Source organism: Ovis canadensis, chromosome X (assembly GCF_042477335.2).
Source record: "Ovis canadensis isolate MfBH-ARS-UI-01 breed Bighorn chromosome X, ARS-UI_OviCan_v2, whole genome shotgun sequence".
Classification (NCBI taxonomy): domain Eukaryota; kingdom Metazoa; phylum Chordata; class Mammalia; order Artiodactyla; family Bovidae; genus Ovis; species Ovis canadensis.
In genome coordinates, this window is record NC_091727.1 from 78,859,735 (window position 1) to 78,877,585 (window position 17,851).

A 17,851-nucleotide genomic window follows, 5' to 3' on the forward strand; every position below is an offset into this window, starting at 1 on the left:
GTCCACCCATTCAAATCCATTTTTGACAACCAAGCCAGGTAGATGAGTGGGTAATGTACAAAGGTTGTCCTATCATCTATTCTTACTGACTCAATTACTAACCTTCTGCCAATAACTCTCAAATTGCTCTTTCCAATCTGGGCCCTCTGAGGAGAGCTCCAGACTCATACAATACTGAAGACAGGTATCATGAGTCACTTAGTTTATTGGACATCTCCATCCACTAAATATCCCAGATTAACTTCAATCTATACATGTCTGAAAGACAAATTTATTATCTGTCCCAAACCCCCAATTTGGTTTTCCCTCTTGGTTTCCCCATTTCAGTAAATAACAACACCATTCTTACAGCTGCCAATGCTAGAAAACCTTGAACTCTCTCATAATCCTTCTCTCATTTTTCAGTTCTAATTTCTCAAACCCCTTCTACCTTTGCCATCCTTACCAATGCTGCCTTATTTCACATCCTCTCTCTTATTCTCTCTCTTTTTTTAATTAGCCTCCTCAAAGGTTTCCCTGCCTCTAGTTTCTCCCCTTCCAATCTCAACTCCACATTACTGCCATTGTGATCAGGTCTTGACAGACAACATTATGTCATTCCCCAGCATAAAGATGTTTAATGGCTTATTAATGCCTCTAGAGTACTGTCTAAAATCTTAGCATCACTCTAAGACCCTTGAAAACTTCAGTTCAGTTCAGTTCAGTCATTCAGTCATGTCCGACTCTCTGCGACCCCATGAACCGCAGAACGCCATGCCTCCCTGTCCATCACCAACTCCTGGAGTTTACCCAAACTCATGTCCATTGAATCGGTGATACCATCCAACCATCCCATCCTCTGACGTCCCCTTCTCCTCCTGCCCTCAACCTTTCCCAGCATCAGGGTCTTTTCAAATGAGTCAGCTTTTCACATGACGTGGCCAAAGTCAAAACTTACTTCCAACTTAATTCTCCAGCTTTATCTCTGGACATCATTCTTCTCTGTCATGCATCAGCCACACCCACGCAGTCAACATTGCCTGAGTGAGTCAAGTGTCTGCATGTCTCTCTGCTTTTATTAATACTATTCCCTATACCCAATGCTTTTCTTGTGTGAAGTTGCTCAGTTGGGTCCGACTCTTTGCAACAACATGGACTACAGCCTGCCAGGCTCTGCTGTCCCTGAGATTTTCCAGGCAAGAGTACTGGAGTGGGTTTCCATTTCCTTCTCTAGGGGATCTTCCTGAACCCAGGTCTCCAGCACTGCAGGCAGACTCTTTACAGTCTGAGCCACCAGGGAAGCCCATATGGGAACTAGTCAAACCAGTCAGAGTCACTCAAATCCAGTATCACTTTCCCTGAGAAGTCTTCAGCTCTCCAATACATAATCAGAACTGATCTCTGTGTTTCAAGAGTTCTGCATATACTTCTGTAAGAGCTGTCATATTGTCTTTTTTATGTGGAAAAAACACATTTATTTACAGGTATAACACATGCATTGATAACGAAGAGGCAGTAATATGATCGCTTTATGATTGCCCAATACAATTGCTTCACCATAGCCTAGCCACAATTTTTATCTGTCATATTGTCTTGTCATTAAATTGCATGAGTGTTTCCTCTGACTAAACCAGGAGAAACTTAAGGGCAACAGCAGCAGTTTGGTCACCTTGGAACCTTTAATACTAAGAGAATTAAATGCACTGCTATTAACCAAAGGTTTCAGGATCAGATGGACCTGGGTTCAAATTCCAGCTGTGCCTTTTACTAGCTGTGCAACCTCAGCCAATAACCTTACAGTTACTCTTTTAAGCTTCAGTTTATCATTAAAACAGGAATGAAAGCACTTACAGCAATGGCTAGCACACAGTAAGTTATCATCTTCCTCCCCTCTTCTATGCCAAGTGTGGACACAGGAGAACATGTCCACAGGAGTCCCCAGTGCCCTTTTCATTGGCAACTACCAGAGTCCAGAGCCAGCCAGGAATAGCTAGGTTCGCTGACAACCCTGGGAAGGTAGAAGAGAGACAAGAATGCAGACGCTACTGAAAGAACAGCAAAACTGACAGATCAAAGGACTGAGGATTGCTGACTCCCTCTCCCTTTTCCCCATCTTCTGCTTCAGAGTAGTCACAGCTCCTAAAATTTAAACCTTGCCTTGCCATGGAAGGGCTTCCCTGGTGGCTCAGAGGTTAAAGCGTCTGCCTGGAATGCGGAAGACCCGGGTTCGATCCCTGGGTCGGGAAGATCCCCTGGAGAAGGAAATGGCAACCCACTCCAGTAACTCTTGCCTGGAAAATCCCATGGACGGAGGAGCCTGGAAGGCTACAGTCCATGGGGTCGCAAGGAGTTAGACACTGACTGAGCGACTTCACTTTTGCCATGGAAAGGCAAATCAAACTCCAGTTTCATTTTGGGGGCGGGGGTGGGAGAAGGGAAGTTGGAGAGACAGGGAAAAGCTTTAAGTTTTGTTGCTGTCAATCACTCTGATTCTAGCTATCAAGCTGATTCAGTCTTCAAAGTGCCAAGGAGCTGGTAAGGATAGTTGCCATTTCAAAGTAAACACACACACACACACACACACACACACACAAAACAAGGAGGAAGAAAATATAAGAGAAATCTTTTGGAGGTGGATGAATGATAAAGAAATTGGTCAAGACAAAGAAAGTGAGGGGAGGAAGGAAATGCAGTGGAAAAAATGCATATGTACATTCAATTATCTTTGCTTGTAGTTTTTCTGGTTTATGTGAAAGCTATCCTCATTCAAACCCACTGACTAAAAAAAGTCAAAGTTAGTAATACCTAGAGAAATGCAGTTAGTAATACCTAGAGAAATGCTAATACATTATGATTTCTGCAAGGAGCTGTCTCAATCAATCCAGCCTGTGTTTGAGCACTATGGGCAAAATTCCTCCTTGTGCAAGAATAGTCATTTGCAAATAAAGCTCCTGTCATACAGATTTCAGTGACCTAAAGACAAAATGACATTTTTGTTTCAAACCCATAAAAATTCACAAATTGCTTCCAAGGATTCCCCCACACACACACTGCCCTCCAAAACAAAGGCTTAATGTATTCCCGGTGATTCCAAAGTAAAAGTCTTTTAGTGAACCTGCTACATAACTGTCAGACCTTCTGGCCACACCTCAACATTTTATATGTATCTCACTGGTCCCACACAGGGATTCTTCAAGGTAGGTTGTACACTATGCCCATTTTACAGTTGAAGAAAACAACATAAGTCACATAACTAATCAGTGACAGAGTAACAGTGTGAATTGGGTCTCCTGATCATCAAACTCAGGATTTCTTTGTCTTCCAACCCTACACACAGCTTATCTTAGTGAAAGAACAAAGGCTCTGCAGTCAAACGAAACCTGGCTACAAATCTTGGTTCATTCCTTGAATAGACATGTGACATTTGACAAGTGATTTCAATTCTGAATTTGTGTCCTCATCTGCAAAAGGAAAGAATTTATATTTCTTTTAGAGAAACATAATAGGAATTAAATAGCTTAATATTTTCAAAGTATCTAACAGAGTAATGAGAGTCATTTCCTAGGCAGGTTGATAAGTCTAGGGGTCCCCAAGGAGAGAGGGGTCTAGAATTCTCAAGGAGGAAGAAAGGACAAACTTTTTTTCCCTCTACATTTCTTATTATTATATAACAATAATGTATCCTGCTTGATGACAGTCTCTGGATTAAACCTTCTGGCTAATCCTGATATCTTAAAATGTAAATTACGGGAGTAGGTCTGCTGAAGTCTTTACAACCTCCAGACATTCTTTTGATTCACTGTAATGACTAATTGGAGAGTATATAACTCCATTGCTAACACTACCAAGGAGGTACTCTTTCTGTCCCCTTCTGAAGCCTATGTCAGAAGCTTTTTCTATCTCCTTTATACTTTAATAAAACTTTATTACACAAAAGCTCTGAGTGATCAAGCCTCATCTCTGGCCCCAGATTGAATTCTTCTCCTCCAGAGGCCAAGAATCCCAGTGTCTTTTCATGGTTCAGCAACCTTTCATGAGCAAATATTCAATAAATGGTAGATATTTTTACATCATACTGTTTGTAACAGCATACACTTTCCTGAATACTAGATTATGTTAAGCAACTTAAAACTACTTTCACTCATTTAGTGCAGTAAACCTAATGAAATGCCTTTAACATGGTGAAATACAGAGGGGGGAAAGCTAGGGTAACACTTGCTTCTTTGATACATTTTTCTTATCCTTCAGGAGATAGAACAAGGTTTTCTTCCTTTTATCTGGATATTGGAAGGTAAAGATAAATAAAAATGTTCTTCTAAGTGAGGTTACATTTTCTTTTGTTTCCCTATCCCTTTATGGCGGTCTTAAACCTGAAACCTTTCAAATACTTATCTTTGAGCTACCTTATTCATATACGATCAAGCATTCCAGTGTAAAAGAAAGAGCTATGTTGTTATATTTTTGTGTTAAACAAAACATAAACAGATCTAACTTTGCACACACAAAAACTAAACTAAACTAAAAAGAAACTTCACAATAGGAGTAGCTAATGAATCAATAATGGTTTCTTCTTTGTCAAGAGCCATAATTACTAAACATCTGAACGGAGTATTTTTGTTTTTCCACTGCAAAAGCAAGGCATCAGACAAAATATTTTACTCAACTCCATGGATGTAAAGTTAATTTCCAGGGCAGAAAAATATCATAAAATTGATTTGCCACACAACTGTGGATACAATTTCTGAGGTAACTCAATGAGGTACAGCTTTATACAGCCACACCAAAAAAAAAAAAAAAAAAGCCTCTAAGAAGAAATCAATTTAAATATTTCTTTAAAAGAAAAATGACATTAGTTCTCAAAGATCTTTATAGTCTCATATTCACAGTATAACGACTAAGAAGTTATTATAACCACTTCCATTTAAGCTACCCTCCTATCACCAAATTTAAATAATCTAAGTAATCCACATTACTCTTATAGCACTACCCTTTTTTTCTTCATGAGCTGCTGCTGCTGCTGCTAAGTCATTTCAGTCATGTCTGACTCTGTGCCACCCCATAGATGGCAGGCCACTAGGCTCCTCTGTCCCTGGGATTCTCCAGGCAAGAATACTGGAGTGGGTTGCCATTTCCTTCTCAAATGCATGAAAGTGAAAAGTGAAAGTGAAGTCACTCAGTCATGCCCAACTCTTAGCGACCCCATGGACTGCAGCCTACAAGGCTCCTCCGTCCATGGGATTTTCCAGGCAAGAATACTGGAGAGGGTCGTGATTTCCTTCTCTTCATGAGCACAGTTTGTAAAATCAAAGCATGGTGAATGCTTATTTCCCCCTACTAGGTTTCCAGGTTACCATGAAGGCAGGCATCAGTCTGTTTTGCTGTTAACTTCTCAACACTTGGGGACCAACAATACCCATAATCTCATGTGGTTTTAGAACCAGTTTCTAATTGTAATGTATGTATTTCTTCAGTTCAGTTCAGTTCAGTTCAGTCACTCAGTTGTGTCTGACTATTTGCGACTACATAGACTATGGCACGCCAGGCCTCCCTGTCCACCACCAACTCCTGGAGTTTACTAAAACTCATACCCATCGAGTTGGTGATGGCCATCCAACCATCTCATCCTCTGTCATCCCCCTCTCCTCCCGCCTTCAACTGTTCCCAGCATCAGGGTCTTTTCCAATGAGTCAGCTCTTTGCATAAGGTGGCCAAAGTATTGGAGTTTCAGCTTCAACGTCAGTCCTTCCAATGAATATTCAAGACTGATTTCCTCTAGGATGGACGAGTTGGATCTCCTAGCAGTCCAAGGGACTCTCAAGACTCTTCTCCAACAACACAGTTCAAAAGCATCAATTCTTCAGTGCTCAGCTTTCTTTATAGTCAAACTCTCATATCCATACATGACTACTGGAAAAACCATAGCCTTCACTAGATGGACCTTTGTTGGCAAAGTAATGTCTCTGCTTTCTAATATACTGCCTAGGTTGGTCATAGCTTTTCTTACAAGGAGCAAGCATCTTTTAATTTCATGTCTGTAGTCACAATCTGCAGTGATTTTGGAACTCAAAAAAATAAAGTCTGCCACTGTTTCTCCATCTATTTGCCATGAAGTGATACTGAAGGTTGAATTTTAAGCCAACTTTTTTACTCTCCTCTTTCACTTTCATCAAGAGGCACTTTAGCTCTTCTTTGCTTTCTGCCATAAGGGTGGTGTCATCTGCATATTAGATGTTATTGATATCTCTGCCCACAATCTTGATTCCAGCTTGTGCTTCATCCAGCCCAGGGTTTCACATGATGTGCTCTGCATATAAGTTAAATAAGCAGGGTGACAATATACAGCCTTGACGTACTCCTTTCCCTTTTTGGAACCAGTCTGTTGTTTCATGTCCAGTTCTAACAGTTGCTTCCTGACTTGCATACAGATTTCTCAAGAGGCAAGTCAGAGGGTCTGGTATTCCCATCTCTTGAAGAATTTTCCACATTTGTTGTGATCACGCAGTCAAAGGCTTTGACATAATCAATAAAGCAGAAGTAGACGTTTTTCTGGAACTCTTTTGCTTTTTCGATGATCCAATGGATGTTGGCAATTTGATCTCTGGTTCCTCTGCCTTTTCTAAATCCAGCGTGAACATCTGGAAGTTCATAGTTCACGTATTGCTGAAGCCTGGCTTGGAGAATTTTGAGCATTACTTTGCTAGTGTGAGATGAGCGCAACTGTGCAGTAGTTTGAGCATTCTTCGGCATTGCCTTTCTTTCAGATTGGAGTGAAAACTGACCTTTTCCAGTCCTGTGGCCACTGCTGAGTTTTCCAAATTTGCTGGCATATTAGTGCAGTACTTTCACTCCATCATCTTTCAAGATTTGAAATAGCCAACTGGAATTCCATCATCTCCACTAGGCTTTGTTCGTAGTGATGCTTCCTAAGGCCCACTTGACTTTGCATTCCAGGATGTCTGGCTCTAGGTGAATGATCATACCATCGTGATTATCTGGGTTGTAAATATCTTTTTGTATAGTTCTTCTGTGTATTCTTGCCACCTCTTCTTAAGATCTTCTGCTTCTGTTAGGTCCATACCACTTCTGTCCTTTATTATGTCCATCTTTGCATGAAATGTTCCCTTAGTATCTCTAATTTTCTTGAAGAGATCTCTAGTTGTTCCCATTCCATTGTTTTCCTCTATTTCTTTGCACTGATCACTGAGGAAGGCTTTCTTATCTCTCTTTGCTATTCTTTGGAACTCTGCATTCAAATGGGTATATCTTTCCTTTCCTCCTTTGCCTTTCACTTCTCTTCTTTTCACAGCTATTTGTAAGGCCTCCTCAGACAACCATTTTGTCTTTTTACATTTCTTTTTTGGGGGATGGTCTTGATCCCTGCCTCCTGTACAATACCATGAACCTCCGTCCGTAGTTCTTCAGGCACTCTATCAGATCTAATCCCTTGAATCTATTTCTCACTTCCACTATATAATTGTAAGGGATTTGATTCAGGTCATACCTGAATGGTCCAGTGGTTTTCCCTACTTTCTTGAATTTAAGTCTGAATTCGGCAATAAGAAGCTCATGATCTGAGCCACAGTGAGCTCCCAGTCTTGTTTTTGCTGACTATATAGAGCTTCTCCATCTTTGGCTGCAAAGAATATAATCAGTCTGATTTCTGTATTGACCATCGGGTGTTGTCCATGTGTAGAGTCTTCTCTTGTGTTGTTGGAAGTGTGTATTTCCTTGAGAAGTAACAATTCTTGACAAATTTTAGTGTCTCCCACCTCAGTGCCAAAACATAAAGATGGACAATGATATACAGGAAAAGGTGATGTCAAAATAATGTCAAGTCAGTGGTGGAGAAACAGTGAACACAGAAGCTTCCTTTGACATCATGGTCAGTCATAGATCTACAACTCTCAAGAAACTTACTGGGATGAATTTTCCTGAAAGTGAAAGTCTCTCAGTCGTGTCTGACTTTTGCAACTCCATGGGTATAGTCCATGGAATTCTCTAGGCCAGAATATTGCAGTAGTTAGCCTTTCCCTTCTTCAGGGGATCTTCCCAACCTAGGGACTGAACCCAGGTCTCCCACATCGCAGGCAGATACTTTACTTTCCCTGTGGCAGCTGAGCCACAAGGGAAGCCCAAGAATACTGGAGTGGGTAGCGTTTATTTTCTCCAGCAGATCTTCCCGACCCAGGAATCAAACTGGGGTCTCCTGCATCGCAGGAGGATTCTTTACCAACTGAGCTATCAGGGAAGCCCTGATATAATCCTATGTGATCTCACTTAGTTTTGATCAACTATTTATGTGTTTAAACTTGTTTTTAATTTGTTTTTTCCCACTATTACCACTACAACATAATATTACTAAAAAATGCCCTTAAATGAGAAAAAAATGTGCAAATAGATAGACACGATGATGAGACACTATTACTGCATATTTTCACCTCATCAAAGTCAATTCATTTTATCCTTTCACTCATGTATTTATTAGTTCTCATAAAACTATCTATAATTCCACCAGATAGAATGTAACACACCAACGGTGGTCCCTTGGGAATGATATGTAGACAAACCAACATGTCTATTTTCATGTATATGTGCATGTAATATACAGGCATACACATTGCTTGAATTTTTCTGACAAGCATATGTAAATTTTTATGATTAAGGGCAAAAATTTTCTTCAAACAAAGTAAAAACGTTTAAACCAGGGACAAAATAATTGCTTACTTCTCTTATTACAATTCCTAAATAATTCTTAACTAGACACAGTTTCTAAATAAAAAAAAAAAAAATTTTCATTTGTCAAGCCAAAGACAAACCTAGCCCACAAACTAATAGACATGTATGGTGACATCAGTTTTTAATCACACAAGGTAATACTATTAACATACTTCTTTGGTCAAACTGGTAAAATATAACAATGTTTTTAACTTTGAGGAATAAGAATATGGCCATTACATAAGACTAAAACATCAATAGCTGTATCTGTGACATTCATTTGGGTTGATAACAGGTATCCACTAAATACTTAATAGCATGAGGCATAAAGACACTGAATACTCATTTTTTAAAAAAATTCTAAAAAATCATGAATTTAAATTAACGCAGTGATGTAACATCATCATTTTCAATTTATTTTGAAATTCATCTTCTTTTTGTCTGAAGCAGTTATAGTAGAAAGTAAAGAAATATAGGAAACAAAACTAAGCAATGATATATCTATTAGAGAAAAACACTGAGGCTGTGCAGATGAACAATTATTGGTAGAAATAGATTCTGTTAAAGCATAAAATTTTGGTTTTCTTGCACCCTCTTCAAATAACTTCAAGATTAACGTAAATGCCAATCTCCACATTTTGAACTGCAAACTGCTTTTCTAAATCACAACATCTAATCTTGAAATTTCACATGTCAAGAGCTCATAAATATCTACAGTAAATGTAGTTCTCTAAAAAGAACCACAGATTTTACATTTACTTACACAGATAACTGACACACAAAAATACAGCTCCTTCAATTGCAATTTGGCAGACGTTAACTTTGGCTTAAAAATCTCCCTGCAAAATTTATGACAAGAGCAATGAAAGAACTATTTTAAATGAGATTAGCTGCTGTTGATAGAAATAATGCTTGGATAGAGTTTATAAATCAACAGAGGTTGTACTTAGGATTTACAATGGGTCATTTCAGAACTATCATCACTTAAATGGTATATAAATATAAACAGTAGCAGGCCAATAAAGTACTAAGTTGATCTTCACAAAATCATGGATGAAATCCATACACATAGAAAAACTCGAAGTACATTTTTGCCTGCTGCTGTCTGTAAGAAAAACTATAATCAAGATTAGAAAAGCAATACTACTCAACAGTTCATCACGATGAAATAACCAGATCACGTCACTTATTCTGCTGGCTAACTACATAAATCTTCCTGCAAAAAAGAGAAAATCTTACCTAATTCCTTATCATAAAACTTCAGTTTGTCAAGGCACACAAGTTATACAAGCACATTAAAGTCACTGAAATTGTGAACTTTTAAATTAGAGAAAAAGAAAATATCATAAGGTGATTTTTCAAATGTGGTAAAAATTTGGAACACTATCTTTCCCCAAAAATATTAGATATTTAAAACCAGAAGCTATATGTATATGGATGACTACATTTTGTTTATAATAGGAAACTGGAAATAGTCTCAAATACAGCAGTAGTGATCTGAATAAATAAATTACAGTGTTTTATTGAAAAAAATATGTGTCCCATTACAATTAACTGGAAAATTGTATTTTTGGCAAGTTAAAATGTTGTTCAAGTAAAAACCATAAAAAAGTACATCTTCCCAAGGATGCAAAGATTTTTCAATATCCACAAATCAACCAATGTGATACACACATTGACAAATTGAAGATTAAAAATCATATGAGCATCTCAGTAAATGCAGAAAAAACTTTTGACAAAATTTAGCATCCACGTTCAATGAAAGCCCTGCAAAAAGTGAACATGGACGGAATATATCTCCACATAATAAAGGCTACACAAAACAAACCCACCTAAAATCTATACTCAATAACGAAAAGTTGAAAGCATTTCTTCTAAGATCAAGAACAAGACAAGTATGTCTACTTTCACCATTTCCTTCAACATAGTATTGTAAGTCCTAGCCATAGCAATCAAACATAGAAAGAAATAAAAGGAATTCAAATTAGAAAAGAAGTAAAACTGTAATCTGTGTGCAGATTACATGATACTACACACAGAAAAGCCTAAAGACACCCCTGGGAAACTATCAGAGCTCATCAACGAATTTGGTTAAGTTGTAGAATTCAAAATTAATAAACATAAATCTGCTGTATTTCTATACACTAACATCAAAAAGCAATCTATTTACCATCACATAAAAAAAAAATACCTAGGAGTAAACCTACCTTATCATCAGAGAAATACAAGTCAAAATCACCATAAGATATCACCTCATACCTGTCAGAATGACTGTCATCTAAAAGAACACAAATGATGGAGAGGATGTGGAGAAACAGGAAGCCTCATACACTGTCAGTAAGAATGTAAACTGGTACAGCCACTGCAGAAAACACTATGGAGGTTTCTCAATAAATTAAAAACAGAACTACGGAGAACAAGATGGTAGAGGAGGAGGTGGACATGGAGTACATCTCTCTTCAAAGATATATCTCTCTTCAATGATATATCAGATATATCATTCCCAAGGGACCAATCAGACACAGAAGTGTATGCAGAATACCAGCTAAGAGCAGACAGGAGTACCTGACCAGTGGAAAAGAATATACGGAACCACGCAAAACTCGGTAGGATGAAGGAACGAGGGGAAAAACAGGAGTGTTAGTAGCACTGGACCTGTACTTAGCGTGTGGGAGAACTGAAGCAGGGGTCTGATCCCCACATCGAGGCAATTGTCTGAGTCAGAGGAGAAACATTTAAGGCTGAGAGTGAAACAGCTGATCTCTGGCAGCCTAAATGGAATAAGAATGAAGAGTGTCACTGCCGCAGCAATATATACCCTGGACAGGAACACTGGTCCCCTGGAAGGTAGAGCAACTGGAAGCTGGAGTTAGTGATTGTGGAGCAATCCCAGGGTGAAGGTTGCTGTTTACTGCGGAGATGGATTGAGGGAATGTGAACGAGGAGATTGTGGTGGGAAATGCCTGTGGAGGAAAGAGGCAGCCTTGGAAGCAAGGTGATACTGCTGAGTCATGCAAAGTGGGTGGAGCCACCACCGTAGCCTTTTTCTCCCCACACACCAGCATCCTAGTTGAACAAGAGAGTCTGGCCCATCAAACACTTGACCCACTGAACTACAGAGCAGCACCCCACCGAGGGTGCTCCTTTAAGTGACTGATACCCCAAACTACAGAGGAGGACTCCACCAAGAGTGCCCCTTTAATTGCCTGATGTCCCAATCTACAGAGGAGGACCCCAGCCGGGCAGCGGGGCGGGGTGCGGCAGCAGGGTTCTATGTGCCTGACATGCTGGACAACGGAGAAGGACCGAAGGGAGCCATCTAAGTGCCTGAATACGCGGAGCTACAGAGAAAATGGCCAAAGAAGCCTTCTGATAGCCAGCTACAAGAGGCTCTAAAAAAAGACTCTGACAGGGCCTTAACTCCTATGGCAGAGGCAGTCCATATCCCTGCACAGTTGGTGCCAACAGGGTCCCCACAAGCCAAGCAGCTGTACTACCTTCACGCTCAACTCTCACTAGGGCAAAATAGCCACAGGCAAAAAAAGTCTTATATGTATGTGCACTGGGTCGCCTCAGTCTTGTCTGACTCTATGACCCTGTGGACTACGCCCTGCCAGGTTTCTCTGTCAGGGAGGGGAGTTCTGCAGGCAAGAATACTGGAACATATTGGCCAATACTGGTTGCCATACCCTTCTAGAGCACTATATTTCCTGCTTTCCTAGCTGCCAACACTCCTGAGTACCTGGCGCTGCCATATCCCTAGGACCCAAGCAGCTGCACCAAATCCACTCTTGGCCCTCACAAGGGAAAACCCAAGTCCTCCAGGGCACCCTCAAGAGCAAACTCTAAGTGAAGGCCCACATGTAGAGGTGGAAGTGAAGTGAGTGAAAGTCGATCAGTCATGTCCAACTCTTTGCAACCCCATGGACTGTACCCGCCAGACTCCTCTGTCCATGGGATTCTTCAGGCAAGAATACTGGAGTAGGTTGCCATCTCCTTCTCCAAGAGGTAGAAATAAAACCACAATTGAAACACAGGGGCAGTGTGGCTAAGGAAGAAGACCCAAAACCATCCCATCAGCTGTACAAGCTGCAGATTAAATCCACACAATCAACTAGGCAGACTCTGTGTCCATGGAATATATAAAAGGACATTGAGAGCTTCCACAAAAAAAAAAAAAAAAGTACTAGTTCTGATTACTGTGGACACTGGAGGCAAAACACACAGAAGTAGGACCATATTAGAATCTGGGCTGCCCCCACAGCAGATCCAGAGACCACCACAGTGTTGGAGGGCATCCTAGGGAAGTGAGGTGGACTGTGATTCCCAGAGAGGGCAAAGACTCTGACATCAATGACTCAAGAAAAACGTTTATTATTCTTATGTTTTACCTTGTTCTGTAGATTCTTTTGGATTTTTTTTTCTTTTTTTCCCCCTTTTCCCCCTCTGTTGTAGTTGACGATTTTATTGGCACTAAGAAATCCAAATAAGCTTTAAAGCTTTTTTTTAAGACACATTTTTATTGTTCTTATAAACATCTGCCTCTAACATTGGGCTTTTGCAGTTCTGTGGAGTTTTCCTTTTTTATTTTTCTCTTTTTTTTTTAAATTTTTAAACCTATTATTTTTTCTACATTTATTTCCTTGTTTACTATTCCTACTGTTCTTTTCCCCTTGCAGTTAATCTTTAACAGATATAAATCTTCTTTATCTACCTCTATGTAACTTCGCATATCTATTCTTTCTTTTCTTTTCTTTCTCTGCTTTTTTCTCAATACATTTGTTAATTTTATTTTCATTGCTTTATCCCTCAATTGGCATCTTGCTATAGTTTTGTTTACCAGTTTCTGCTTTAGTTAGTTTTGTTCTCATAGATATAATTTTTGGTTTCCTTTGTTCACCAGGTCAATCTATTATACTTTATTTTTGTTGGACTATTTTGATTTTGCTTATGCATGCGTATGTATGTGTGTATGTTCAGTTACACTTTTTGTTGTTGTTATAAACCTCTGCCTCTACGTTGGGCTTTTGCAGTTCTGTGGTGTTTTTCTTTTTATTTCTCCCTTTTTTCTTTCTTCTTCCATTTTTTATATTTTTAATTTTTTTAAACCTATTATATTTTTTCTACATTCATTCTTTTGTTTGCCTTTCCTATTGTTCTTGTTCCCTTAAACTTTAATGTATATAAATCTTCTTCATCTACCTCTATTAAACTTTGCATATCTATTCTTTCCTTTTTTGCTTGCTTTCCTTTCCTCTCAAAATATTTGTTAGTTTTGTTTTCATTACTTAATTCCCCACTTGGCACCTTGCCTTAGTTTTTTTATCCAGTTTGTGTTTTTGTTAGTATTTTTCTTAACTTGTAAATAAAAATTTTAATATCCTTTGTTCCTTTGTTGGCCAGGTCAATCCACTGTACTTTATTTTTGTTGGACTGTTCTGACATTGCTCATGGGTGTATATGTATCTTCAATTATTTTAGTTACTATTTGCCAGATTTTATAACTGCCATTTTATCTACGGTTCATCTCTGGTTTCTTGTTTTCGGATGTTTGTTTTAATCTCAATTAATGCCATAACAAACCACTTGTGGAATTGTTGTTCCTGACCAGAGATCAAGCCCTGAGCCATTGGAGTGGGAGCACTAACTACAAGACCCTGGACTACTAGAGAACTAACTCTAGGGAGTATCAAATACTGAGAACTCACAAAATAGAAACCAACTGAATATAAGACCCAGCATCACCCAACCACAAATAGCACCCTGTACAGGACTCTTCATCAAAACAACAAACAAAACAAAACTACAAACCCAATTATCAGCAGACAGGATTACCACCTCACTCAGCCTTGCCCATCAGAGGAAAAACAAACAAAAAATCAAAAGCTCAGCACAAATCTGACCTTATAGGAAGTTTACACAAACCACTGGACCAACCTTGCTGCTGCTGCTAAGTCACTTCAGTTCTGTCCGACTCTGTGGGACCCCATAAACGGCAGCCTACCAGGCTCCACCGTCCCTGGGATTCTCAAGGCAAGAACACTGGAGTGGGTTGCCATTTCTTTCTCCAATGCATGAAAGTGAAAAGTGAAAGTGAAGTTGCTCAGTCCTGTCCAACTGTTCGCGACCCCATGGATTGCAGCCCACCAGGCTCCTCTGTCCATGGGATTTTCCAGGCGAGAGTACTGGAGTAGGGTGTCCTCGCACAAACGAAGGAACAAATTAGAAACAGAGAAGTCCAAATAAATGAAGAGGAAATACGCAAAGTACCTGAAAAAGAATTCAGAATGATAGTAAAGATGATCAAAAATGTTGAATACAAAATGGAGAAAATACAGGAATCAATTAACAAATACCTAGAAGAATTAAAGAATAAACATACAGAGACAAACAACAGAATTACTGAAATTAAATATACTCTAGAAGAAATCAATAGCAGAATATCTGAAGCAGAAGAACAATTCAGTAAGCTTGACAATAAAATGGTGGAAATAACTTCTGAAGAGCAGAATAAAGTAAAAGGAATGAAAATAACTGAGGACAGTCTCAGACCCCTCTGAGACAACATCAAATGCACTGACATTCAAGCTATGGGGGAAATTATAGGGGTCCCAGAAGGAGAAGAGAAAAAGAAAGGGTATGAGAAAATTTTGAGGAGATTATAGTTAAAAATTTCCTCAACATGGAAAAGAAAATAGTTAATCAAGTCCAAGAGGCACAGAGAGTCCCATACAGGATAAACCCAAGGAGACACATAACAAGACACATACTAATCAAACTAACAAAGACTAAACACAAAAAAAGAATACTAAAATCAGCAAGGGAGAAGCAGCAAGTATCATACAAGAGAAACCCCATACACTTAATAGGTGATCTTTCAGCAGAAACTCTGCAGGCCAGAAGGAACAGCAGGATATATATGAAGTATTGAAAGGGAAAAAATCTACAATCAAGATTACTGTAACTGACACTGATCTCATTCAAAATTGATGGAGACATAAAAAGTTTTCCAGACAAGCAAAAGTTAAGAGAATTTAGTACCACCAAACCAGCTTCACAACAAATGTTAAAGGGACTTATATAGTCAAGAAATACAAGAGAAGAAAAAGATCAACCCCAAACAATTGAGAAAATGGCAATAGGAACATATATGTCAATAATTACTTTATATGTAGGTGGATTAAACGCTCCAACCAAAACACAGACTGTGCTGAATGGATACAAAAACAAGACCCATATATATGCTACCTAAAAGAAACCCACTTCAGACCCAAAGACACATATAGACTGAAATTGAGAGGATGGGTGCAAACGGGAAGCAAAAGAAACCTAGAGAAGCAATCCTCCTATCAGACAAAATAGACCTTAAAATAAAGAAGATTACAAGAGATAAGAAATGACACTACATAATGATCAAGGGATCAATCCAAGAGGAAGACATAACAACTGTAAATATCTATATACTCAACATAGAAGCACCACAATACAGAAGACAAATACTAATAGATATAAAAGGAGAAACTGACAGTGGTAACAATAATAGTAGGAGACTTTAACACCACACTCACATTAATGGACAGATTATCAAAACAGAAAATTAATATAGAAACACAAGTCTTAAACAACACATTAGATGAGACGGATCCAATTGATATCTTCAGGACATTCCATCCAAATGCAGAAGAATACACTTTCTTTTCAAGTGCACATGGAACATGCTCCAGGATAGACTACATCTTGGGTCACAAATCAAACCTCAGTATATTTAAGAAAAGTGAAATTCTATCCAACATGTTGTCCAACCACAATGCTATGAGACTAGGTATCAATTACAAAAAAAAAAAAAATAGTAAAAAACACAAACACAATGAGATCAAACAACACATTTCTAAATAACCAACAGGTTACTGAAGAAATCAAAAGGGAAATCAAAAAATTCCTAGAAACAAATGACAATGAAAACAACAACTCAAAAATGTATGGGATGCAGCTAAAGCAGTTCTGAGAGGGAAGTTTATAGCAATACAATCCTACCTCAAGAAACAAGAAAAACATCGAACAGACAACCTAACTTCACACCTAAAACAACTGGAAACAGAAGAACAAAAAACCACAAAAAAAAGTAGAAAGAAAGAAATCATAAAGATCCAAGCTGAAATAAATGAAAAGGAAATAAAAGAAACAATAGTAGAGATAAATAAAACTAAAAGTTGGTTCTTTCAGAAGATAAACAAAATTGACAAACCTTTAGCCAGACTAATTAAGAAGAGAGAAGAATAAACTCAAGAAAATTAGAAATGAAAAAGGAGAGGTTACAACAGACAGTGCAGAAATACAAAGGATTATAAGAGACTATTTTGAACAACTATATGGTAATACAATGGATAACCTGGAAGAAATGAACATATTCTTAGAAAACTTCAACCTTCCAAGACTGAAACAGGAAGAAACAGATATTATGAACAACCCAATTACAAGTACTGAAATTGAAGCAGTGATCAAAATCTCCCAAAAAACAAAAATCCAGGACCAGATGGCTTCACAGGAGAATTATCAGACAGTTAGAGAAGTTCAGTTCAGTTCAGTCGCTCAGTCGTGTCCGGCTCTTGCGAGCCCATGGACTGCAGCATGCCAGGCCTCCCTGAGTTTACTCAAACTCATGTCCATTTAGTCGGTAATACCATCCAACCATCTCACTCTCAGTTATCAACTTCTCCTCCTGCCATCTATCTTTCCCAGCATCAGGGTCCTTTCAAATGAGTCAGTTCTTCCGATTAAGTGGCCAAAGTATTGGAGTTTCAGCTTCATCAGTCCTTCCAATGAATATTCAGGACTGACTCCCTCTAGGATGGACTTGTTGGATCTCCTTGCAGTCCAAGGGACTCTCAAGAGTCTTCTCCAATACCACAGTTCAAAAGCATCAATTCTTCAGTGCTCAGCTTTCCTTATGGTCCAACTCTCACATCCATACATGACTACTGGAAATACCATAGCTTTGACTAGACAAACCTTTGTTGGTAGAGTAATGTCTCTGCTTTATAATATGCTGTCTAGGTTGGTCATGACTTTTCTTCCAAGGAGCAAGCATCTTTTAATTTCATGGCTGAAGTCACCATCTGCAAAGATTTTGAAGCCCCCCAAAATAAAGTCTGTCACT

At 38.8% G+C, this 17,851-nt stretch overlaps 1 protein-coding gene and 1 non-coding gene across 2 annotated transcripts in view; one reads left to right on the plus strand and one right to left on the minus strand.

Moving 5' to 3' along the window:
* CHM (CHM Rab escort protein) overlaps positions 1 to 17,851 on the minus strand; it is a 245,947-nt gene that overhangs the window by 176,672 nt on the left and 51,424 nt on the right. The window lies entirely within an intron of this gene.
* TRNAS-GGA (transfer RNA serine (anticodon GGA)) lies at positions 2,154 to 2,225 on the plus strand. Its single transcript has one exon. It is a non-coding gene; the product is annotated as a tRNA-Ser (tRNA).